The sequence below is a fragment of the Tachypleus tridentatus genome, chromosome 6 (assembly GCF_004210375.1).
Source record: "Tachypleus tridentatus isolate NWPU-2018 chromosome 6, ASM421037v1, whole genome shotgun sequence".
NCBI lineage: Eukaryota > Metazoa > Arthropoda > Merostomata > Xiphosura > Limulidae > Tachypleus > Tachypleus tridentatus.
This window is the reverse complement of record NC_134830.1, coordinates 135,357,368-135,383,409: the sequence shown is the minus strand read 5'-3', so window position 1 is coordinate 135,383,409 and position 26,042 is coordinate 135,357,368. Positions and strand designations below refer to the sequence as shown.

At 36.8% G+C, this 26,042-nt stretch overlaps 1 long non-coding RNA gene across 1 annotated transcript in view; it reads right to left on the bottom strand.

Annotated features, from left to right (window-relative positions):
- The window catches only part of LOC143253745 (uncharacterized), a 69,687-nt gene that overhangs the window by 23,684 nt on the left and 19,961 nt on the right, over positions 1–26,042 (bottom strand). The window lies entirely within an intron of this gene.

The following is a 26,042-nucleotide window of genomic DNA, read 5'->3' as shown; positions in this document are numbered from 1 at the left end:
TTGAGTGAAACCATGGTCTGGTCAAATTGAGGCGTGATAGGAAAGACAGACTAAAGCTCTGTGAGCCAATACAAACTTAAAATATGTTTGTGTTTTGACTTACGTATGTGAAACAAGACAAACACATATATTAAAATCTCGATATCTACACATCAAGTTGAATTATTTTATGGGCACATGGTCTAATTTTGTGAAAATATTGCTAATGAATCGACTGAATAGATATGTAAAAACATTTAATAAGAGAGAAACGTTGAGGAAAAGAAGCGACATAATTTTCGTTACACCATTCTTTGATCTGTCCCCCTCCTAATAGAACAGCGGCATGTCTGCGGACTTACAACGTTAAAAGTCGGGTTTCGATACCCATTGTGAGCAATGTACAAACAGCTCATGGTGTAGGTTTGTGCTTAATTACAAACAAACAAATGTGCCATAATTTGTATCGCAGATTTAGTTTAATATATTACTATTTATTTTTAATATTATGGTTAGTTATACCTTCATGACAGATACAAAGTTAGTTTTAAAGGATAGAGATATGTGTAATTGAATTATATGTAATTAAATGATATTATAATGAATAAGAAAATAAGCACCTGCCTTACTTAATTGAGCCCTTGTAGCTATTCTTCTCCAAAACTAGTTTAAAATATTAATAATCTAGTAAGTTTCTAGTTATTTTGAGAAGTCAATAATTGACCTAGATTTATTTGCCTAGTTTGTGTAATTATTTACCAGGTTAGTGATGCTAAACTGTGCTCGCTGTTGTTTGCTTTCTTACTAAAGTGTTAAGCAGATGTTATCGTTTTTGATTTCCTCTTGTTTAAATCGGGAACCTAGTCCTAAATATAAAAAAAAAGCATTGTAATAACAAATAATTAAAATATAATTAATAAATAAATTATCTGAAAAATCAGGTGGCGTCTTTTATTAAACACGAAATACTTAAATGGCGTATTTAGGCTCAAGGCTATGCCAACATAATACAGTTATGTTTACGAATCTAGATCTAAAATCGTATGCAAAAGGCTTTGTATATGCATTAGGCTTAACATGGGTAGCGATAGCTAAAATTTGAGGTTACCTTTTGATTATTAATCTATATTCTCACTTAGTTATTTTATACACTAAGTGCGTTTTTCAAAGGTATTTAAAAATTATCAGTAGCATTAGTTCAATTTAGTTTTTGGATTTTACCAAAGCATTTTCTTGTGTACCTAGTTTTAATGTAACCGTATTAAAGTTATCTTTACATCGGCTGAATATCAGTCTCCTTCACCTAATTATTTGCCATATGATATAATGGAATCAATTTAGATAACGCCTAAAGATATTTGATAAGTAAGCTATTTTCACTGGTTTGGGTGTAAGATTTGATAAAAACGTTAAGGAAGTGTGGGGTTAAGCCTAACCATACTGCTACGAAGATGACTCTCCACATATATGGTTATAAGTTTAATTTATAGTGTTGAATATTTGTGCTTTTTACAGCAACAAAAGGAAATATATATATATTTCCTTTAATTATAAAGAACAGCGTGGAACATAAGGCAACTACCAATTATATTTTTCATGTAACCTATCGTTAAAGAAACTCCGCCAATCTTATCATTTCCGCAGATACACACACGCGCGCATTAAAAAAAAAAAAGAAATATTACTGCAAAAATTTTACAAGACATGTTTATTCGTCTGTTTGAAGTATCTCGTCATTAAAAGGTAAAAGTATGATTCAATATCTACTATTTGCTCGATTTTGTTTGAATACACTCATTGGTTTCGACGAGAGTATGTAACAAATATCACGAACTACGGTTGTTACTCAACTAACGAGCACGAGCCGTTTGTAGATTTCTTGGGAGACCACACCCTGCACTTGTTAAGGTTCAGAAAACGGACTTTTACTTTACCTGACTCTTTTTAAGTGAGCTGTAATTTTCTCTCGGGTGTGGCGCTCATAAGGACAGCAAGCCGTTTCCCGCGAAGGCTTAGCTTCAGCTGGGTGGGCCACAGTTTCCTGTTGTAGGAAGAATATTTGTCGGGTGAAAGAGGGTTATATCAATACAGTTGTCTTTGTACATGATTTTGTATAACGTCTTCCCTGAAATCTTTAAACAAGAATATTTTAAAACGCCCTGTTATTTGTTCTTAGTAGGAAGGAGGTGTGAGTCTTATATGTACATTCTAATTTTCTAACAAAATCAGTTTTATTGCCATTATGTTGGATTTCCAGTATTGAACTATGAGAAAATCAGTAACCCGCTAGTACAGCGGTAGGTCTACTGATTTACGATGCTAAAATCGGGGTTCGATTCCTCTCGGTGGACTCAGCAGATAGCCTGACGTGGAAAACACAAACTATGAGAAAATCAGCGTCAGTTTACTGTCGACATTTATTCACGATCAGGTCACAAACAACTCCTGCATAAATAATATACATGTATATTTTATAACAGATAACATAAATATCTTTATGTTAAATTTCCACTGATACTTTATCCCTCCTTTGCTTAAATTAAATACTTTTTTTTATTACTAAAGGTATTACGAGACCAAATGATCCTGCAATACGTAATTTTCCATCCCAAAAAGAAAAGAAAAATAAATGAATATTGTGGTATAGATATGAAAATGATTTGCTTCAACTTTGATTGAAACAGATCGATTACTAACTGAAAGTTACCATTATTACTTTTCGCGTATAATGATGACATGGTAACGGATTTATAGAATAATAAAATAAAGATTTTATGGCGTGGAGCAAAAGCGACCTCACAGTTTCTTCCTTTATTAGAACGTAGTTTTATTAATTGGTTCTCCGAAACAAACAATGATTTAAATTCCTGTCATTTATTTTTTTTTTATTTATTTTAGTGCCCCAACTGTATGATAGCGAACGGATGGTAACTTTTACTCAACCCTGGACACCACAGTTTTGGTTATGACAAATTAACAAAATTATTTTAAAAAACAAAAACGTGTGTAAGCCTATTGGCTTTTTGCGCAGGAACCAAAAAAAAAGTTTACTTTTTTTTCTATTTTATTTTTACTGACATAGTAAAGATTGTTTGTTTTTGAATTTCGCACAAAGCCACTCGAGGTCTATCTGTGCTAGCCGTCCCTAATTTAGCAGTGTAAGACTAGAGGGAAGGCAGCTAGTCATCACCAACCACCGCCAACTCTTGGGCTACTCTTTTACCAACGAATAGTGGGATTGACCGTAACATTATAACGCCCCCACGGCTGAAAGGACGAGCATGTTTGGTGAGACGAGAATTCGAAACCGCGACCCTCGGATTACGAGTCGAACGCCTTAACACGCTTGGCCATGTCGGACCGACATAGTAAAGAACTCAAAATGTCGATTCTAGCCCATGTTACAGGTTAAACGATGTGTCTGTAAAGAAGGTAATTATTTTAAAAAATAAAGAATTATAAAGGGCCAAATTCTGTATTACTAAAGTAAAGGCTCTCCAGCATTTGCGAAAACTTAGACATATAAACTTAGCTATATTACTAGTTCGAGTTTGTCTACACACGATTTAACACGAAAGAAGATAGCTCGCCTTGTGTTAAGTAATACTGTCGCGATCACCTCTCTTTGTAAAGCCTTTAATTAAACGCCTGTTTTCCGTGTTTGTGTGTCTTTTGTTTTATTATTGAACTCAAATGTACACAATACGTTCTCAGCATACTCTACATATCACCATTCAGTGTGTGAAGTATTTTGTTTGGTTTTGTTGTGTTTTTTTTGAGGGGGGGGAATTTTAGCAAAGCTACACGAGGGCTATCTGCGCTAGCCGTCCCTAATTTAGCAGTGTAAGATTACAGGAAAGACAACTAGCCATCACCATCCACCGCCAACTCTTGGACTACTCTTACTAATGAATAGTGGAATTAACAGACCGTCACATTATAATGCCTCCACAGCTAAAAGGGCGAGCATGTTTATTGTGACGGAGATTCGAACCCGCGACCCTCGGATGACGAGTCTAGTGCTTTAACCACCTGGTCATGCCGGGTCTGTGTGTAAAGTAGGTTGTGGGGCACGATTTTTTCTCCACGCCCACTGAGATGGTGCACTGTCTGTTTGTCTTATACCAGTCTTACTAGCAATTCTGACGTCACAAGTTACATTTTAATTTTTACCCACAATGTCCCTAATTAGGGTAAGCAGATGTGGCAAGTGAGTACTTTAAATACGTTGAGAACATCCAAAGAAATATATTTCTTACGATATAGAGCTTTGTTCACGAAAATCCCGTAAGAGCAGTGTATTAAAATATGTATATACATGTCGTATCATCACATACGCTCATAGTGAACGAACGAACTTACTTCAGTTCTGATCGATATAAAATCTTGACAGAAATGTCTATCGTTCCAGTAGAATATCACGTGGAAGAAATATTCAATCAATAATATATTAAGGGGCTTGTATTGTGCAAAGATTTTAGTGGCGTCTACAGTTGGATTTATTAAGCAGAAAAGACTGAAAGGGGGGGATATATATACTCATAAGACTATAAAACTTAAATACCTTCCGACAAAAAACAATTTTAAGAATAATAAATATTGTAAACGAATTTCGTGTACGTCTTTCCAGTGTGAGTTACTGATGTAAAGACAATAAAACACATACATCTACGATAATCATTAAATGTAATTTAACAATTAGTGTTTGCATGATGCCGCATGGGTGACACGTTGGCTGAAATAAAAATAATAATAATAATTTGTATTATTATTATTATGTGGAGAAAAAAGGTTTTGTTTTCTCCCGAACAAAATTTAAAACCGATACTTGAATGATTAAAACTGTACATTCCAAATTGAGGTCATGATGATTTGGAGGTTACATTTAATACACAATAATGTGAAGACAACCACCAATCAGTTTAACCCTTGACGTTTGGTCAATTAAAATAAGTCCAAAAGAATTAATGTGTTACCAAAAAAGGCACGTTTATTTTCTCGTAGTTCAAGAACGCGAAACGCTTCTTAACAATGTTGGTGTTTCGGTTTGGTTTGAATTTGGCGCAAAACTACACGAGGACCATCTGCTCTAGCGTCCCCAATTTAGCAGTCTAAGACTGGAGGGAAGGTAACTAGTCACTACCTCTCACTACCAATGTTTGGGATACTTTTTACCTTCTAATGGTGAGATTGACTGTGACATAATAACGCCCTCACAGCTAATAATGAACTCGACCTAATAATAATAATCGCTCTTTCAGCTGTGAGAACGTTATTATGTGACAGTCAATCCCACTTTTTATTGGTAAAAGAGCATCTCAAGAGTTGGCGATGATTAACTTTCTTCTCGCTAGCTCATCGCTTCTAAATCTTGGACAGCTAACGTAGACAGCCCTCGAGTGTCTTTGCGCGAAATTCGAAAATAATGCAAAAAAACAACAAAGAAAAACAGTAGGACTGACCATCACATTATATCGCCAACACAGATAGAAAGGTAAACATGTTCACCCAATTGGATGCGTCAAATAATACAAGAATATTATGCTAAATAATATTTATGTTCTACATTAAATATTAGAAACTGTTTAGAAGGTCTATTTATTAAAGTCGGCTTCTTTAGGGTCATTTTATTTACATTTAATCTAAATGTATTTTGATTTCAGTTTCGTTTTCAGACTTGTTGCAAAATATTGTTTTCCTCGTATTTATATTTCTGCGGGCGTTCTTTTATTCTTGTTACATTAGAACGTTTATATTTCATCATCACTTCATGCCCAAAACGTTGAAATGGGTTATTTAATTTCTGTGATGCATACTGATACACAGAAGCCGTATTAATACTAGAAATATACGACCATACAACACCCAAATGTTGTTTTTACTTCAATTACACCCTCAACGTTTTGCTTTACGGTTTATTCAGGAGCGTTCACTAAAACGCAAATCGAAAAGCTCCTGACGAAGCTGTGAAGCGAACGAAACGTTGAGGGTGTAATTAATAAAAACATTTTGGTGTTATAAGGTCGTTTATTTCTAGTATTAATACGCTTAAAAAAGCTGTTTGAGCCGTTTACCTATTTCTATGTATTTTTCTTATAACAAAGCCACATCGTACACTAAGAGATATCGAACCTCGGATTTTAGTGTTGTAAATCCGTAGACTTACCGCTGTACCACCAGTGTACTTTAACTATTTTTATAATGAAAATTAACTATACGTTTCATTTAATCACAGAGGTAAGGAACAAGACAAAAACGTTAATTACTATAATTAGTATACTTTCTGTCAAGTTAATCTGTTAAATGTAGGTATGTCTAACTACGTTTTTAACAGAGGTAAGAAACAAGATAAAACAAACGTTAATTAATTACTATAATTAGTATACTTTCTGCCAAGTTGATTTGTTAAATCTACGTATTCTAACTAGACACTGTTTTCTCACAGGCGTAAGAAACTAATTTTCCCAGGCTGAAAACTTCATATTTAGTTTTAGTTTCGACTTAAAATTTGAAAACTAAACTTGCAATATACTAGTGCATGTTTGCTTGATAATTTTGTTTCTTGGAGAGCTGCTTTTAAGTAATAATCAACAGATGGCGCTAGTTAACTGTGGCTTGTTATCATCTTTTTTGCTTTAAAGTGGAGTTATTTCTCAACGTGTAATAATTTTCACAGACAATACTACAAATGAAACGTGTGTTTATAAGAAAGTGAGGATGGTGTTCGAACCTAAATTGTGAAACTACTAGTTTGAAAGATTGTGTTGTACTTTGATTTTTTTTGTCAATATTTCGGTGAAAAAAATAAAAAAAACACGATAGCAAAAGCTTGTTCCTCAGTAAATAATGATGTTCCATTCCTTAAACTTAGGCTTAAGTGCTCGGGAGGTTCACATAGAATCCTATTTCATGTTTCAATACATAGTGAGAAGTCTATATGAATATTATTATGCAAGCTACCAAAAGAAAAAAAATCCATAATGTAAACTAACGAGAAAATTATATTATACAACTGATGGTGAGATAAATGTGTAGTTCAATTTGAGGTCATGTTTGATTTTTGAATTTCGCGCAAAGCTACACGAGGGCTATCTATGCTGGCCGTCCCTAATTTAGAAATGTAAGACTAGAGGGAAGGCAGCTAGTCATCGCCACTCACCTCCAACTCTTGGGCTATTTTTTTACAACGAATAGTGCGATTGACTGACACATTATAATGCCCCCACAGCTGAAAGGGCGAGCATGTTTGGTGTGACGGGGGATCCGAACCTGTGACCCTCGGATTACAAGTCGACTGCCTTAATCACCGGGCCATGTTTTGTGGGACGGCGATTCGAACGTGCGAGCCGAACGTCACTGGCAAGAAGGGGGTCATTGATCTCTCAGAACTGAAGACACAGGGAGACTGAAGTACCGAAACAAGACCAGAGGGCAGCACTAGAGAAAAACTGAATGCAGTGATCATCCCAATACCGACGTCAAACAAGGTTTTAACCGTTTCGCTTCTAGTTTATCACAAATTACTACTTCGGTTAGAGTACCAGAGGCTCTGTGTTCATTCATATAAGGTCTTCACTGTCCCTTTAGGCTTAGGGCGGATCCAACTCATGTTGCCTGGCTCACTAGGCCAAGCTAAACCGTTCACAAAATTCTACTTCTTTCCCCTCAGGTGATTTTATGTGGGGGTTGATGAATAGACTTCTGGTTCAGCACAGTGCATTGGTTAAGGGGGGCCATAAAACACGGAGTAATTTGATTTGTTATTATTATATAGCAGCAATCTTCATTTGTTCGCATGTTTGTTTCAGGATATTAACCAGGAGGTAGTTAGTACCACATTTAATTCAAGTATTGAGAAGAACTACGAGAGCCCAAAATATGAAATGACCGATTTTTTCGACTTTTTACAATTAACAAAAATAAAGTAAAGTATTGTTTTGGCTAAAATAAATCGGTTTTTCTTTCCTTAGTGTCACATATATTAACTACTTTTATTTAGGGCTTGCGTGTACGTATAAAAGTTCAGAATCTCCTGTTAATAGATTTCGAATACACTCTAACACATCTCTCGACTGCATTATGTAAGATACGTCTACTAACTCTAATTAAGGGCTTGACTGTTTATAGCGAAACAGTATGCAGCTTTTATCCCATACACAACACAAAACCGGCACGTTTAAATGGTTTATTTGATTTTTATCCATATTTAAACTTAGACAAGTCTAATCTATTGCTCTAGTCTATCGCATTTCAAATACGAACATGTATTGCTGGTACGCAGCACTCGTGTAGCTTCGCGCAAAATTCGAAACGAACTGTAGCATATAATACCTTGTACTGTGATACGCAAAATAAATGAGTGATGGTTGTATGTTGTTGCTTTGTATGTCAACGTTGTTGTGTTTATTTTGGAGGACAATAGTCTGTATTTCCTTTACTTCGTATTACTGCCCTATTAGAAAAACTCCCTTCTGAAGCAATTATTTGTTCTGGGGGTTAAGATTTACAAATGACTGAAAAGCTTATGTTTGACATTACACGAAAAATAATTGGACAGTACTTACTTTATTATATAGACGAGGTTTAATTTTTGTAAATTATTTTTCCTATGAAGCTCCCAGAAGAGGAAATACAAAATGAAACTCCACAAGCTCTGTGTTCATGAGGAGAACTAATCTTAAGGAGATACAGGGTTAAACCTTGCAGTTTGATACCCGCGAGGGGTGCTCCGCACTTAAACAATGTATCGGTTGTTACAGTAACTTATAAACTTCGACTTTTATTTCTGAAGTTTATCTCCATGTTTCTGGAAGTTACTGGGCCGGGTGTGGCCTAGATTTGTGTTTCGAGCTGCGTATCGGTGGGTCAATGGTTCAAGACCTGATTCAAACGGACATGCTTCAACATTTTCAGCTAAGCATATTTATTAAAGTTTTAGTCAATCATCCTGTTTGTTCCAGTAAAGCTCTGATTATCGCGTTTGCCATCTTTACGGTCAGTATTCAAAAACAGGGACAACTATATCTAAATTCTAGAGATCTCTATAACTTAAGCCTTTGGATCACAACAGGTGCCATGCAGTTTGAAAATTTTAATCCCTTGAATGAAGTTATTCTCAGGCATAATTCCACCACAGTTTCATCCCTTGAAGTTATTCTCAGGCATAATTCCACAACAATTTCGTCCCTTGAAGTTATTCTCAGACATATTTCCATCACAAATTCGTCCCTTGAAGTTGTTATCAGGCATAATTCTACCACAATGCCGTCCCTTGATGTTATTCTCAGGCATAATTCCACTACAATTTCGTCCCTTGATGTTATTCTCAGCAAAATTCCACTACAATTTCGTCCCTTGAAGTTATTCTCAGGCATAATTCCATCACAATTTCGTCCCTTGATGTTATTCTCAGGCAAAATTCTACTACAATTTCGTCCCTTGAAATTATTTTACTTTGTTATATTCTTCCGTTACATTTGCTTCTAAGGATATCTTTAAAAAAATCTATGTTACCAAATATGATGTACTACGTATGGTTTTAATACAGACGTCTACAAATGCATGGGAACATTAGGATCTATTTGTGGTCTTCCTGCTTTCCTGGGTTTGCTTTTTTTCGGCTGCACTCTTTTAGAAATATACATTTGTTACTAAGGTAACTTACTATGTTTCTTCTTGCGGAACGTTTTTGATGTTTCGGAACTCTTTAATTGGCTCTTCAACAAGTGTTTTGTTATTACTTCGTTATTCAATATTTTATAAAACAAATGATAAATTCTACAGTAAGGGGTAATGAAAAATAATGATGTAAATTAGTTTTGGTATCGTCACACAAGTGAGAACAGTGTTTTCAAGTGTGGTTTTGAAACATATCTATTACCTTAGTCTTGTATGTTCCTCTTACAAGATTTTGTTGCGCCGAGGTAGAAACAAACGCTGTAATCGTAAATGTTTTGTACTGTATAGAAAATAGATTCTATATAGTTTTAAGTTTTACAATCGTGGACTAACTCAACTGTCGATTTCTGGTACTCTACGAAAAGCCTCTTGGTCACTGACTTGTTATAAACAATGAATAAATCTCACACAGCTCTTACAGTCTAGCTTGATTTTATTTATATTTTTAATCAAAGTTATTAGGGCTTTGCTTTATAGATGAGCGATTGTTAATATCCAAGGCTTGGTTGTGTGTTTGTTATAGAGCAAAGCCACCGCTGGGAGTCAAACCCTGGATTTTACTGTTATTCTACTTGGGAACAAAATCCAAAAGTTGGAAGAGTTTTTAATGGGAGAGCCCCCCAGTGGCACAGTGGTATGTCAGCAGACTCATACTGCCAAAAACTGGGTTTCGGTACCTGTGGATGTATTAAACTGTCGAATGGCAGAAATCTAATGTGAACTAAATATTTAGTTGCTAAAAATGTCGTCGACTGGTGTCACTTGCGAATCATACCTTGAGGTCACGCCAGTATATTATGATGTCCAAATCGTTGTTGAAAGGTTTAAATCTTTGTAGGCCTTAAGAAAAAAAAGTTCATTTTTTAGGCTATTTAGCTTTAAATTCAGGTTTAGGTTCTTTATTTATGTGTTATCTAAACTATGATAGCTTAAAACGTGAATTAAAAGAAGGACTTGATTAGTTCGTTTCTTTAATTTCGCGCAAAGCTACACGAGAGCTATCTGCGCTAGCCGTCCCTAATTTTGCAGTGTAAGACTAAAAGGAAGGCAGCTAGTCTTCACCACTCACCGCCAACTCTTGGGCTATTCTTTTATCAACGAATAGTGGAATTGACCGAAACATTATAACACCACCACGGGTGAAAGGGCGAGCATGTTTGGTGCAACGGGGATTCGAACCCGTGACCCTCGGATTAGGAGTAGAATGCCTTAACCACCTGGCCATGCCGGGCCTGACTTGATTAGTTAGATGTGAATTTGTACAGTAAGGCTTAGGCCTAAAAAGAGGAATTCATGAGCATTATACACAAGTACTTTAATTCCGAGTTCTTCTAACAAACGGAATTAGTGAAAACAAACACCACCACTAAAATGACGCATAAATTCTACTGTTCAACAGTCAGTCACGTATTTGTTTGATTATTTGCAGTTAAGCCTAAAGCTACACTATATGTTATCTGTGCTCTCTCGCCACAGGTATTGTAGCTAGAATTACAGTGAAGACAAATTGCCATTTTAATGATCTTATATAAAGGGAAGCTGCAGTTTTTGCCTTCCCTTACTATTGTAACTTGATAATTTTCAATTGCTGATTTTATATAAGTAACATTACTTGTTGACATACCTCGATTACCTGACTTTTCATTCTGAGCGTTAACACTTGCTGCTTTGTAACCCTAAACAGCTCAAGGCTCTTGTTATTACTAGTACTGATTAACCTCATATATATATATTCTATAATGGCTAATTCATCCATATTTTTGGGTGTATGCTTTTAAATTTTTGGAGAGGAAAAAAAATCATGGAGCATGCGTATACTATTTAACGGAACTTCGCCCTCGGGAACAGGTATGTGTTGTCATTGCACGTGCGTCTTTACCTTCCCATCACATCCTTAAACATCAAATAACGCGTAAACACACCAGATTAATTTGCATATAAATCATCCCTTTCCCATTCACTCTGGTCTAATTGCCAGTTCGTGGACTCTACGCTAATTACGGCTCTTGCTTACAGAGGGCGAAGGAAGTGAAGCCTCACGGCCGCTCCCAAATCATTTGACGTACAGTTTTTTGCATTTTAAATAAATAAATTGACTCCGAAACTTCTCTCGGAGTATTGAATGAACGGATTTTGGAATACTAAACCCAACTCTGAATGAAAAACTTAAACGATGTCGACGTATATCCGTGTAAAATCCTAAAACGTGTGAAGAAACAAAGGAAATTAAACCCGTTAGATTATATAACCAAACCGAAAGGTAGTTTTTTTACCGCCTATTTCTAGAATAATTTTTAATTGTTAACGATAATGATTTTGACTTTTATAAATTACAAAGCTATATAATGGGCTATTTATGCTCTGCCCACGGCGGCTATCAAAACCCGATTTTTGCCACTGGAGGGCTAATAATAATGAAGTACTAAAATGCCTGTAGTTTGTTGACGTTTTTATTTTTCAAATTAGTTATAATCTATAAGTTACTTGTTACATGATGTCTCAAAATTATCGTAACAAAATTGTATACTTATGTGTCAGAAGTAAGTCTAAACTGCTCAATACTGTTTCAGAGGTGAGCCTAAACTGTTTATTAGTGTTTCAACGGTAAGCTTAATCTGTGTATTAGTGTTTCAAAAGCAAGCCTAAATTGTGTACTGTTGTTTGAAAAGCATACCTTTCTATAACAAATATGAGCATTCCGCAACCAACGAAGATGTACTGAAGTATGCAAAGTCTATCACGATAGCGTTACACAGGTTTCAATACGTTTAAAATTAAAGGATAAATAAACCTGTAGACACATTTTTTTAGTATACCTTTATTTAAAAAGTGTTTGACGTTTTGGCTTCTGTTGCTAGCTGAAGTATACATGGGAAAAGTACGATTCTAAGTTCTATAATTATGAGCCCGACATGACCACGTGGTTAAGGCACTCGGCTTGTAGTTTGAGAATCCAGAGATGCCAACTATTTCAAATGACTGAGCGTAATGATTGTAGACAGAGCCCTTTATCAGTTGCGGCTACTAGGCCTGACTAATGTCTCTAAGCTGTTTATTATTATATTATTATTATATCTATTATTATTTATTACTGCTATAAATTGCTCATTTATGACTATATTTTTTCGCTATGTCAGAATCTGGGAACATTTTTGTGAATAGATGTCCTGCAAGATCGGCTACAGCTAGGGGTAAATTATGAGCAATGACGAATTGCGTGAACATCACTTCTGCATTTATGGTTTCATATTCTGAATTCTTACTTATAAATGTCGTTATATGCATCGTTTTTGTCTTCGCCTCAGTCTTTTGTTGGTGAGATGCCGATTTTGTATGTCTGGAACAATCGTTTATCCCGTCATGCGCATCAGAAAAATCCATGTAACAAACTGTACAAAACGCATGACTGTCACTGACGTTTGATGCAATGACCAGATATTTTGCACTATACTCTTTCCTAAATTTTTGATTCACAGTTTTAGTCCTTTTAGATTTGCCAGAAACAAGACAATCTGGTGAACGAGGCCTCTTTTTTACCATCTTGTGAAAGATCGCATTGGTGTTTCTATGCCGTTTAGAAAACGAAAAATACCCATCTACGCGAGCGCTGATTGGCTGACAAGCACTGATGACGTAACTATGGATTCCCCCACGTACCCAGTATGGAGAAGCACCGCACTCAAACTATTGATAGACGACGGAGATACAAATATTTTTTATTATTTCAAGCACAAACATGATTATCGCAAGTAGCCGTTTGGACTATGTCTTTTATTTATTATCAAAATTTATTTGTATCTCACTAGAAATTTTCTTTTCACCCCTTTCAAGCCCTGGGGAACAATTTATCATTTTATTGCATAGGCCTATATAATATATAATAATTTGGGAGTTGCAACAAGTCGTAATATTTGTCTGTATGAGCGTATAGTCGTAATGTATACATCAAAATCGTAATGGTTGGCATCTCTGAGAATCGCGGGCTCGAATCCCCTTTACATTAAACATGCTCGCCCTTTCATCCTTGAAGGCGTTGTAATGTAACGGTCAATCCCACACACTATTCGTTGGTAAAAGAGTAACCCAAAAGTTGGGGGTGGGTGGTGATGACTAGGTGCCTTCCCTCTAGTCTTACACTGCTAAAGTAGGGACGGTTGGAGCAGATAGTCCTCGTTTAGCTTTGCACAAAATTCAAAACAAATAAAACCAGATCTATAATTATGTTAATCTTAAAACTATCTAAGAGGTCCTCTGCCTTTTTAAACACATTTTTCTAAATTATTTTTGCAACAAGTACCTGTGGGTCCGTGACTCTGTAGGTTACAAGGTTCCTAATAACACACCAATTACACTAAAAATTGGAACATAAACATTATCAATATTGTAATTAATGTTGTTCCACCATGGATTTTACCTAGAAAATAAGAGATACCACATACTTCTGTTTGATCGGTTATTTACACTGAGTGAGTGTTGTAATAAGTACAAACATAAAAATACATGTGGACATCAGTTGTAGTAAACATCATTAGAACAAGCCACAAGTCTGTGATTTAAGGGTTAAAGAAAATGGGCGATATACTACAGAATACGAACTAGTTGGCTTGCAGCTTGTATCAATGACAAGAGGAGAAATTTATATTTTTTATTTCGGTGTTGTCAGTTTTGTTAGGTCTCTTATTTTTGGTGATAAAAATTACCTTAGTTTCAGTTTTGAAACAATTACAAAGATTTGACATTATTTAAGTATAAGGTAATTTTGTTGATCGGTTTGTTTTGAATTTCGCGCAAAGCTACACGAGGGCTATCTGCGCTAGCCGTCCCTAATTTAGTAGTGTACGACTAGAGGGAAGGCAGCTAGTCATCACCACCCACCGCCAACTCTTGGATTACTCTTTTACCAATTAATAATGGGATTGACCGTAACGTTATAACGCCCCCACTGCTGCAAGGGCCAGCATATTTGGTGCGACCGGGATTCGAAACCGCGACCCTCAGAGTACGAGTCGAGTGTTATAACCACCGGTCCATGCCAGACCTCGTTGATAGGCTTACAACTTTTATGCAGTGCAGTTTTAACAATTATCATTGTAAAATTTAAGCGTTAAAACCACAATTTCAATAGTTATTGTAAAGTTCAAGTGTTCAAACAATAGAGCACTTTACACAAGCATTGCCAGTGCCTATTCACCCATCCATAGCAGTATCTTTGGAGAAAAAAAAAGCATGACAGCGCCACCTATCATCACCTAGTAATAAACAACCACAATCAGTGTTGATTCTCGACAGAATACTTTACATAGATTTCTTCATTGTCATTTCACCAATCCATAGCATTACCTTCAATTTAAAAAATGGTATGTCAGCACCACCTGTTATCAATGTCATAAGTAACCTGACCACATCAGTGTTGATTCTAGACAGGGTACTTAACATAAGTTTTTCCGCGTTTATTCACCCGTATACAGGACTGTTTGATTTTTTTAAAAGTATGACAGCGCCACCTGTCGTCATATTAGTAAGCAACCACGAACAACTTTGATTCTGTACGGAGTTTTTTTTAGCGCCCATTCACCCGTATATAGCATTGCAAGGCTATTCACATTTGATGAATGAAGTCGAAGGTATGTTCATTCAGATGAATCACGATCCGCCATTCAGTCGGTTGGTCCGCCCCACCCCTTGCCCCTGCAACCCTGGGGCACCTTGCCTGCCGCTCCTCTGTTCTGTTTCTGTGGATTGATTCATCTTCTAATCATAGATAATTAACTCTACCCGAACTAGTACTAACTATCTTGAGACACATCACTTTGTAAAATACAGGTTGGTGAAAGTTGGCGAAGTTAATCTAGGACCTACGTTCATTTAGAGACTTCTATTTATACAACGATCCGGAGCCGTGCCGAGGAGGCGGATACTTGGCGGAGTGCGATGACAGGTTTGCAACCCCCCCCCCTCCATCAGATAGCATCTGCTGTAGAAGGCAAAATAAACCTTTTCTGATCAAGATGATTTACAGCCTATCGTCCAGCAAACAATTTAGAGGGAGCCACTAGTCTAGAGCTATTGTTTTAAGCTTGACCATAGTCATTCCTTTACACTAACGAGGTAACGTTGAGAAAAAAAATGCTTAATTTAATCAACCACAAAGGTCACTATACCGTCAGATTCTTCAAACCGAAACTGGAAGCTTTTTTCGGTTTGTTGAATATATATCAACATTTGTTTGTTTGAATTTCACGCCAAGCTATTCGAGGATTATTCCTGCTAGTCCTCCATAATTTTAAAATGTTGGGTTAGAGGGAAGACAGCTAGTCGACACCACCCACCGCCAATGTTTGGGCTATCTGCACTAGTCTCCCATAAATTTAAAATGATAGGTTAGAAGGAAGGTAACTAGTCAAAACTACTCACCGCCGATTATTGAGCCACCTTTTAACAACGAAAAGTAGGATTTGACCGTAACGTTATAATGACTCAACGGCTGAAAGAGTAAGCATACTTGGCGACGGGATATAAACCTGTGACTCACAGATTGTGAGTCGACCGCTCTAAATATCATATCATGCCAGGCTCGAGTGTCAAACGAGATTTACTCCTACTAATCTTCATTAAAACCCGTGATTGTTTGGCTTTTTTATTCAAATTCTGTTATGCACGTAAGAGGCGCTGCATAGCCAAATGGTCAGGGCGTTCGACTTGTAATTTGAGGATCGCGGGTTCGAACTCCCACTACACCAAATATGCTTGTTTTTTCAGCTGTTGGAGCATTATAATGTGACGGTCGGTCAATTTCACTATTCATTAGTAAAAGAGTAGTCCAAGAGTTGGTGGTGGATGGTGATGACTAGCTAGCCTTGTACTGCTAAATTAGGGGCGGCTAGCGCAGATAGCATTCGTGTAGCTTTGTGCGAAATTCAAAAAAACAAACAAAACACAATTATTATTTATTATAGAATAATTAAGAGTAAGAATCGTTATTATTAGGACTATTTATCGGGATCTTTCTTTGTTTCAAATATTCACACAAAACTACGCAGGGGCTAATGTGCGTAACACCTTTCCTAATTTTGAACCGATAGACTAGCAGCAAGGAAGCTAGTCACACGGCATCCACCGACATCTCTTGGACTAGTCTGATCAAGTAGTGGGATTTGAACGCACATACATATCCTGAAAACAAAAACAGAGCGCGATGTTTTTAAGAAACGAGACGCGAACCATAGGTTCTCGGATGCACAGTTCGGTGCATACTAATCACTAATCTATGTCCAACCCTTTCTCATGAAGAAATCAAATTCCAAATGTTTACTGTCTGTTTGCAGTTAGGCACAAAGTATACGCAATGGGCTGTCTGTGCTCTGCCCACTACAGGTATCGAAAGACGGTTTTTAGTGTTGTAAGTCCGCACATATACCGCTGTGCAACTGCGGAGGGGGAAGGGCAAATGTTTATTACTTCAGACAAGAGGCTCTCTGACGACAGTCCAATTATTAGCTTCTAACTTATTTGTGGAAAGTAAGGTATAGCTTGGATTTTAGATTCGTATCTTAGATGCTATCGCTAAACTTATAATGACGTCGATCTATAACTGCGATCGTCTTTGGACTGGTTTAGATCTGATAAGAATGAATGCACTATTCCTGAGAATAAGACCGGGGTACCTTCAACAGTCTAATAAGATGCTAAGACGTCAACATAATTTGTTCGTAGGTACTATAAAAATAGCGTCATAAAAAAAAAAGGAACATAGACACGTTTCTCAGGTTTCTTTCAGCCCCAACCCCAGTAGCTTAGCGATAATCTGAAATTCGGGGTCTGATCCATGCGATGAAAGGGCACAGCACAGCACAAAGAAACTCTCTAGTTTTAACAGCCAGACATTTGACCCGTTTTTATTCCCTTCCTCACAATTTGAAATACATGACTGAAAACATTTGTATTTTAGTTGTTTGAGTAGAACATTCCACCTGTTTTAATAGTTTGAACTAGCTTTGACATAAAACATTCGGTTGAAGTTGTGTGTTTTCTTTGACAATAATTTCTAGTTTGGTTTGTTAAGCGCAAAGCTACATAATGAGTTACCTGTGCTGTGCCCTCCGCACGTATCGAAACCTGATTTATACCCCTACAAACCTTTAGAGTTAATCCTCAGCCGCTAGGAGGATATAAATATATGTGCCTGCGTAAATGAAAAAATAAAAAACATAACTTTCAAGTGCTTTTTGGTATCAGTACAAAACTACATAATGAAAAAAGAAAACCTTTAAAATGTTGATTTAAAAGTATCCGTATATATATATATATATATAATTATAACTACAGTACAAATACAACAATGTAACTGAATGCGCGAAATTGCTTCGGTTATAAGTATATTTGCCCCTCAGTGGCTCAGCGGTATGTCTGCGGACTTACAACGCTAAAAACCGGGTTTCGATATCCGTGGTGGGCAGAGCACAGATAGCCCAATGTGTAGCTTTGTGCTTAATTCAGAATAACAACTATAAGCATATTTTCTAAAAACAAACAAACAATAACAACAATAATAACACCATTACCAAATAACACCTCACCTTGCGATTGTAGGCCAACTAATATTTCAATATTTCCTACGTCTACGGTATTGCAACTATATGCACTGGTGCAATATTTTGTTTGTCTTCTGTCATTACATAAATTTTTACTATGGCAATTATAGAAGAATAGAAAAACAAATGATGTACTTAAAATAATCTATTATGTACATCAACACTGGTCGTAGGGGTGGTATCAACTTTATACTATCCTTTAAATCCGTTGCTCTCAAAAGGTACTCCGAAGTCTGGAGCGTGTGTGCGTTATAAGAGTAACAGTGAAATCACACTATTCAATCGGACAAAAATAGCTCAGAATTAGGGATGGTTACGATCTGACATTCCTTGAGTATTTTCGCGCAAAATCCTTGAAAAAATTAAAAAAAAATTAGCGAATAGTCGTTAAATACATTTTCTTTGTTGAGCTCTAGATTTCTGAGCTGGCGAAACGGTCTTGAATCCATGCATGCTACAAAATACTCTCCATATTTGAAACTGAAAGTGCGTTTTAAAAGTGACAGTCAGTCCTTTAAAGTTGGTTATGAGTTATACATGCTGCTGACTGACTGCCTTTCTCCTGGTCAGTAGTTCAAAATGAGGGCGACAGATGCCCTTTAGTAGGTACGTCGAAAACAGTGGCGTACTAAGGAAAAAATGTAATGGGGTGGTCCGCTCCGGGTGACAATCAGGAGAGGTATGCCATCAGTAGAACTGAAACACTAGTACAAGGTTTTAAACAAAATGAAAAATTTGCCAAAGTAAAAAGATAATTTTTAAATGCTCAAACTATTACAATAACTTAATCAGTTTCCACTATATAATATTTTTTATTTTTATTGATAATACAAGTTTTACAAACGAAAAGTTAAATATTTGATAAAAAATTAGATCAGAAGACGAACTTGTGTTAACGTCAGTTTGTTAATGCTTACATGCGTAATACAGTAAACACCATTTCAAATTTTAATCAACAGCTACAGTACTATTCTATAGTGAATTAGTACTAATGCTTATTGGTTTAGGCAAGCCATCTTAGTTTCAGCAATTTTACACTGTCCAGTGTAGTATCTCTGTATGTTTAATATGTTGTTAATGCTTACTACTTAATAATTTGTGATATCAATTATAATATCTCACGTTATACCATACTATATTCAATTAGTGTTAATGCAATGATAGTGATAATTAATTGTCTCTGCTTGTCTCGGTTGATAATCTGATAACGCGATGGGTGCCTGGTTGAAAAAAGTTTTGGAACCATTTGTTGGAAGCTTTTCTGTTGTAATAATTTTTTTACTTCTTTATTTACTGTATAAATTGTTAATTTTCATCATGTCGGTGGTCTAGTTATTTGTGAGTACTGCTCAAAGTTTTCCACTTTTTTTAGGTTCGCACTTAAACCCACTCCCCTAAAATAATTACAATCACAGACAATTTGTTCAGTTAATGTATTTTAAGTCATAAATAGTTCGTGCTTGTTATGCAAATTCATGTTTCATACCTTTTGATTTTGAAATTTTGCAGAAAACATCGATGTGGAGTGAAACCAACCCTGTGGATTCCAACAAAGAAAAATGAAGAAGGCAAGAGAACAGCACTCCTGATGTGTCCCACACTGATCAGATGTGTGAAGTGATCAGATACGTCTATACTGAATGTGACAAAGTTGAAGTAAATGAATCATTTGTTGGCTTCTTCCCTATTGCCGGAAAGACTGCTGCTTAGCCCACAGAGGATATCCTGAGACATCTAGAGATAGATGGTCTGGTCAAGGATATGATAACGCTGCAACTATGGCTGGGATTCATGGTAGTGTTCAGTCAAATATCAGAGAGATTAATCCCAAGGATTTATTTGTGCTTGTGCAAATCATTCTCTTAATCTTTGTGGAGTGCACTCATTTGGAAGCATTTATTCATGTGTGATTATGGAACCTTGGAAAGAGTCTATTCCTTCTTTCCAATCTCACTTCACGGATGGAAAATGCTGATGGAGAATGTAGGCATAACAGTCAAAAGATTTTCCCAGACAAGATGGAGTGCTCATTATTACATTATACCCCAGTTTCCCAGACAAGATGGAGTGCTCATTGTTACATTATACCCCAGTTTCCCAGACAAGATGGAGTGCTCATTATTACATTATACCCCAGTTTCCCAGACAAGATGGAGTGCTCATTATTACATTATACCCCAGTTTCCCAGACAAGATGGAGTGCTCATTGTTACATTATACCCCAGTTTTCCAGACAAGATGGAGTGCTCATTGTTACATTATACCCCAGTTTCCCAGACAAGATGGAGTGCTCATTATTACATTATACCCCAGTTTTCCAGACAAGATGGAGTGCTCATTGTTACATTATACCCCAGTTTCCCAGACAAGATGGAGTGCTCATTATTACATTATACCCCAGTTTCCCAGACAAGATGGAGTGCTCATTATTACATTATACCCCAGTTTCCCAGACAAGATGGAGTGCTCATTGTTACATTATACCCCAGTTTTCCAGACAAGATGGAGTGCTCATTGTTACATTATACCCCAGTTTCCCAGACAAGATGGAGTGCTCATTATTACATTATACCCCAGTTTTCCAGACAAGATGGAGTGCTCATTGTTACATTATACCCCAGTTTCCCAAACAAGATGGAGTGCTCATTATTACATTATACCCCAGTTTCCCAGACAAGATGGAGTGCTCATTATTACATTATACCCCAGTTTTCCAGACAAGATGGAGTGCTCATTGTTACATTATACCCCAGTTTTCCAGACAAGATGGAGTGCTCATTGTTACATTATACCCCAGTTTCCCAGACAAGATGGAGTGCTCATTGTTACATTATACCCCAGTTTCCCAAACAAGATGGAGTGCTCATTATTACATTATACCCCAGTTTCCCAGACAAGATGGAGTGCTCATTATTACATTATACCCCAGTTTCCCAGACAAGATGGAGTGCTCATTATTACATTATACCCCAGTTTCCCAGACAAGATGGAGTGCTCATTGTTACATTATACCCCAGTTTTCCAGACAAGATGGAGTGCTCATTGTTACATTATACCCCAGTTTCCCAGACAAGATGGAGTGCTCATTATTACATTATACCCCAGTTTTCCAGACAAGATGGAGTGCTCATTGTTACATTATACCCCAGTTTCCCAAACAAGATGGAGTGCTCATTATTACATTATACCCCAGTTTCCCAGACAAGATGGAGTGCTCATTATTACATTATACCCCAGTTTTCCAGACAAGATGGAGTGCTCATTGTTACATTATACCCCAGTTTTCCAGACAAGATGGAGTGCTCATTGTTACATTATACCCCAGTTTCCCAGACAAGATGGAGTGCTCATTGTTACATTATACCCCAGTTTCCCAAACAAGATGGAGTGCTCATTATTACATTATACCCCAGTTTCCCAGACAAGATGGAGTGCTCATTATTACATTATACCCCAGTTTCCCAGACAAGATGGAGTGCTCATTGTTACATTATACCCCAGTTTCCCAGACAAGATGGAGTGCTCATTATTACATTATACCCCAGTTTTCCAGACAAGATGGAGTGCTCATTATTACATTATACCCCAGTGAAGGCAAATTTTGAAAAGCTGACCTCAACTTTTGAAATGCTATGCGATCTCGAAGAAAATGTGGATACAAGAGGATCAGCTCTTGTTATCACATCTTGCTGTTTGCTGTATGTGATTTATCTTTTTTGAGTTACCTTTCTTTCTGGTGTGAAATCCTGGAAGAAATTAATCTCACACAAAAGTTTTGCAAACATTTGGAATCAGCCTTGAAGCTCCAAGTTCTAAAACTGTGTCTTGAATATCAGTGCTATGAAAATCATTTTGCAACTACAAATGGACATTTCTATGGAGAGAAGAGAAAGAGTAAAGCTCCGAAAAAGGAGGATGTCAGGAGAGATGTCAAAGGTTGCTGGTCTCACATTGCCAGGGGAAGTAAAAAGAGTTATGTTTGAATTATTAATCACTTTCTTCAAGAACTGAAGATTCGTTCTAAGGCAATGGATTAAATTCTGTCAATTTTCATTGTTATTCAGCCAAACACTTTAGTTATTATAACAAAAGAAGTACTCTGGAAGTGTATTTCAAAGTTGACTCAGATTTTTGATGAATTCTCTGATGAAGATATCAGTGTGGAAATTGGACAACTTCAGAAGCTGACAAGATCAGCGTTCAAAAGGGAAAGAAATATTCAGCATTGCAGTTTCTGGAGTTTATTGTGAAACGACATTTCTGTGAATCTCTGCCACACTTGTTACTGTGTTTGAGATTCTTTTTAATTGTCATTGTGTCTATTATTTCATGTGAAAGTTTTTCCAAATTCAAATTGATAAAAAAATTTCTCTCGCTCAGCCATGAATCAGACAGACTGGCAAATCTGGCTTTACTTTCAACTGAATATGATTGTGCGACAAAGGTTAATTTTGATGAGGTCAGTTATCAATTTTGATGAGGTCAGTTATCAATTTGCAGAAATTAAGGTGTGATAGTAGAGACTGTGAATCCATTTAGCTTTAAAGAACAGGCTCAGAGCTTAGAATAGATTTCTTGTGTTTTTGTATAAAATAAAATGCAATATTATCTGCTCACCGAATTTTTAATGTTCTGCACTTTTCTTATTTCCAATTTGCTTAAGACGGTACTGTACTGTTTAAAAAATCTACTTGCATGCATAACATACTTTTTTGTGTTTCAATTTAAAAGAAGGATTCGCCCCAGGTGTCAAATACTTTAGGTACTCCCTTGGTCATAAATACAAAATTATAAAAGCGAATAGTTTCTCCGAAAACAGGCCGAAAGCCGTCTGGAAGAGCCACCTATGTTAACCACTCTTACCACTATACAGTAATGTGTTGTCTGTTAGTTAGTCAGTAGACACTAAAATGGCGTCACATAAAGAACGTTTAACGTTGCAATTTGTACTGTCGTGGGCATGCCATGGATCACGGGAATAATTATACGCTATATAGGCTACAACACGTTGTGGCATACGAGTTTGAAAATTGAGAACAAAAAATATTTATTTTACTCTTAATTTTGGTTTTATTTACTCTTGTAAGATAACACTTTCGGAAACCCTGCACAAATACATCTAGTAATTAAATCCTTTGTAAACAAATATTCAAACTTTGACTTCAACTTTCAACGGAAACATTAACAACTATTGTTCGTCTACGAGTATATTGCATCAATGTGAAGATATACTCAATAGACGTGAGAAGTCAAATACAACATTAGTTTTGAGATAAACGTTAAAAACGTGAATTGGTTTGAATTTCACGCAAATCTACACGAGGGCTATCTGTGTTGGTCATCCCTAATTTAGTAGTGTAAGGTTAGAGGGAAGGCAGCTAGTAATCACCACCTACCGCCATCTCTTGGGCCACTCTTTTACCAATGAATATTGGGATTATAACGCCCCCTTGCCCCCCACTAGTACAGCGGTAGGTCTACGGAGTTACAACGCTAAAATCAGCGGTTCGATTCCCCTTGATGGGCTCAGCAGATAGCCCGATGTGGCTTTATTATAAGAAAAAAAAAAAAATAAATAACGCCCCCCACAGCCAAAAGGACAAGCACGTTTGGTTGAACAGGGATTCAAAACCGAGACCCTCAGAATGCGAGCCAAGCGTCCTAACCACCTGGCCACGCTGGGTCCCTAAAGATGTAAATTGTAAATATGCACTTTTCGCTTAGTCATATAAATATATAAATGTGATCGACTTACTTGAAATCTCAGCTATGCTGAGATTTAGTTGTGAAAAATATTGGAACGATAAATGGATGTTATAACAGTCCCCCGTTAGAACAGCGGTAAGTCTACGGATTTACAACACTAAAATCAGGGTTCGAGTCCCCTCAGTGGACACAGAGGATAGCCCGATATGGCTTTGCTATTAGAAACACACACACGCATAGCTGTAACATGGCAAAAATAATTAATAACATAATCGCCCCTCAGGTAATATCTTTGCAAAACAAGTATCTAATGACCCATCATGTAACCTGAATTGCAAATGAACTTTTTGATAGAGGTTGCTTCTAATCACGTTTCAGTTCAGTATGGTATATGGTCACCAAGAACAATAATGGAATTCTGGTAAGATGTCGCATGCTAAAAAACAGAAGGCTCATAAAATCTAAACTATTCTTGACCAATGTAAAAAATTCCCTTTCTAGAACACTGTTTCTCGCTCCTCCCCATGGGACAGCGATGTGTCTGCAGACTTACAATGCCAAAAACCGGTTTTCGATACCTGAGGTGGGCAGAGCACTGGTAGCCCCTTGTGTAGCTCTGTGCTTAATTACAAACAAGCTATCTACGACCTAAAAGCACTGGATTATAGTAGTGACGATTGAACTGCTACAATAAATAATATACAGGGTGTTCGGAAAGCCACTGTGCAGTTTTGAAAGCAGCGATAACCGCATTCATTTAGTCTATTTCAAGCCAGCAACTGATAGCGGTGTTTAGAAACAAAATAAGAAGGATCCAGGCCTGTATTGATGCCAACTGGGGTCACTTTCAACATTGTTTATAATTGTCATTCATATTTACCTCCTGTATTCTATATTGAAACATGTCTGTTAATAAATATATAAGTGCACAGCGAGTTTCCAAACACCCTGTATAGATAGAGTTTCCTATGGGACTACAGGGTGGTCATTTTGTGACTGGCAGAAGATAAAGAAGCATACATTATACTGTGCTCTGACTTAACCTCTATTTTTCCTTTTTTGTTGTCTGTCTCCTGTTCTTGCATCTCTCATCCGGTTCCTAAATATCTAAATATCTCTCAGTCCAATCCAGTGAAAGAGCCTAGTGCTGTTGGTCATTGTTAAAGTCCGTTGTTTTAATTTTAGGCCCTCCATGGCCTAATCTGAAGGCCACGGGTTCAAATCTCCGACTCACCAAAGGTGCTTGCCGTTCAGCTCTGCTATGGGGCGTTATTATGTGTCGGTCAATCACTCTATTTGTTTGTAAAATAGCATCCCAAGAGTTGGCGGTGGGTGGTGATGACTAGCTGCCTTCCCTCTAGTTTTACACTGCTAAATGAGATGCGGATAGCGCAGATAGCCTTTGTGTAGCTTTGCTTTGTTTGTTTGTTCAGTAACAAACAAACGTAATCTTTACGTTTCACCCACGTGTGTTGTTATGGGTTATCACTAAGTTTCCTCTAGCTAGTTTTAAACTAAAGTTGGTGCCCTTTTGTGCAATGAGACACTAAAAGAACTATTTAAGGAATTTGTTTGACATAAAGTGTTTTTTGTTCACTCGCGCACAACAGTATATGTGTTTCTTTATCCTCGCTTTTGCATTGTTATTTAATGATCTACCTCGCGTCAATGTCTTCCATAATTAGAACACATTTTTCCAACTAAATACTATAACCATTATTTTTCAGTTGAAACAAACAAGAACAATCACATCAGCCTAACAATGAGTTGAAGGGATGATTGGCATTATTTTAAAACAATGTTTTTCATTGTTTTACAGCAATAACCTCACAAACTGATTATCCTCCCTGTACTGTACAAATAATAAAAACAGAGCAGTTTGTTTTGGTTCCTTAGCGATGATGAACTGGCCTCTCTCATCCAAACACAGTTTTCACAACATTTACTAAAATAAATAACATGCTCGCCCTTTCAGCCGTGGGGACGTTATAATGTACGGTCAGTCCCACTATTCGTTGATAAAAGAGTATTCCAAGAGTTGGCGGTGGGTGATGATGATTAGCTGCCTTCCTCTAGTCTTACACTGCG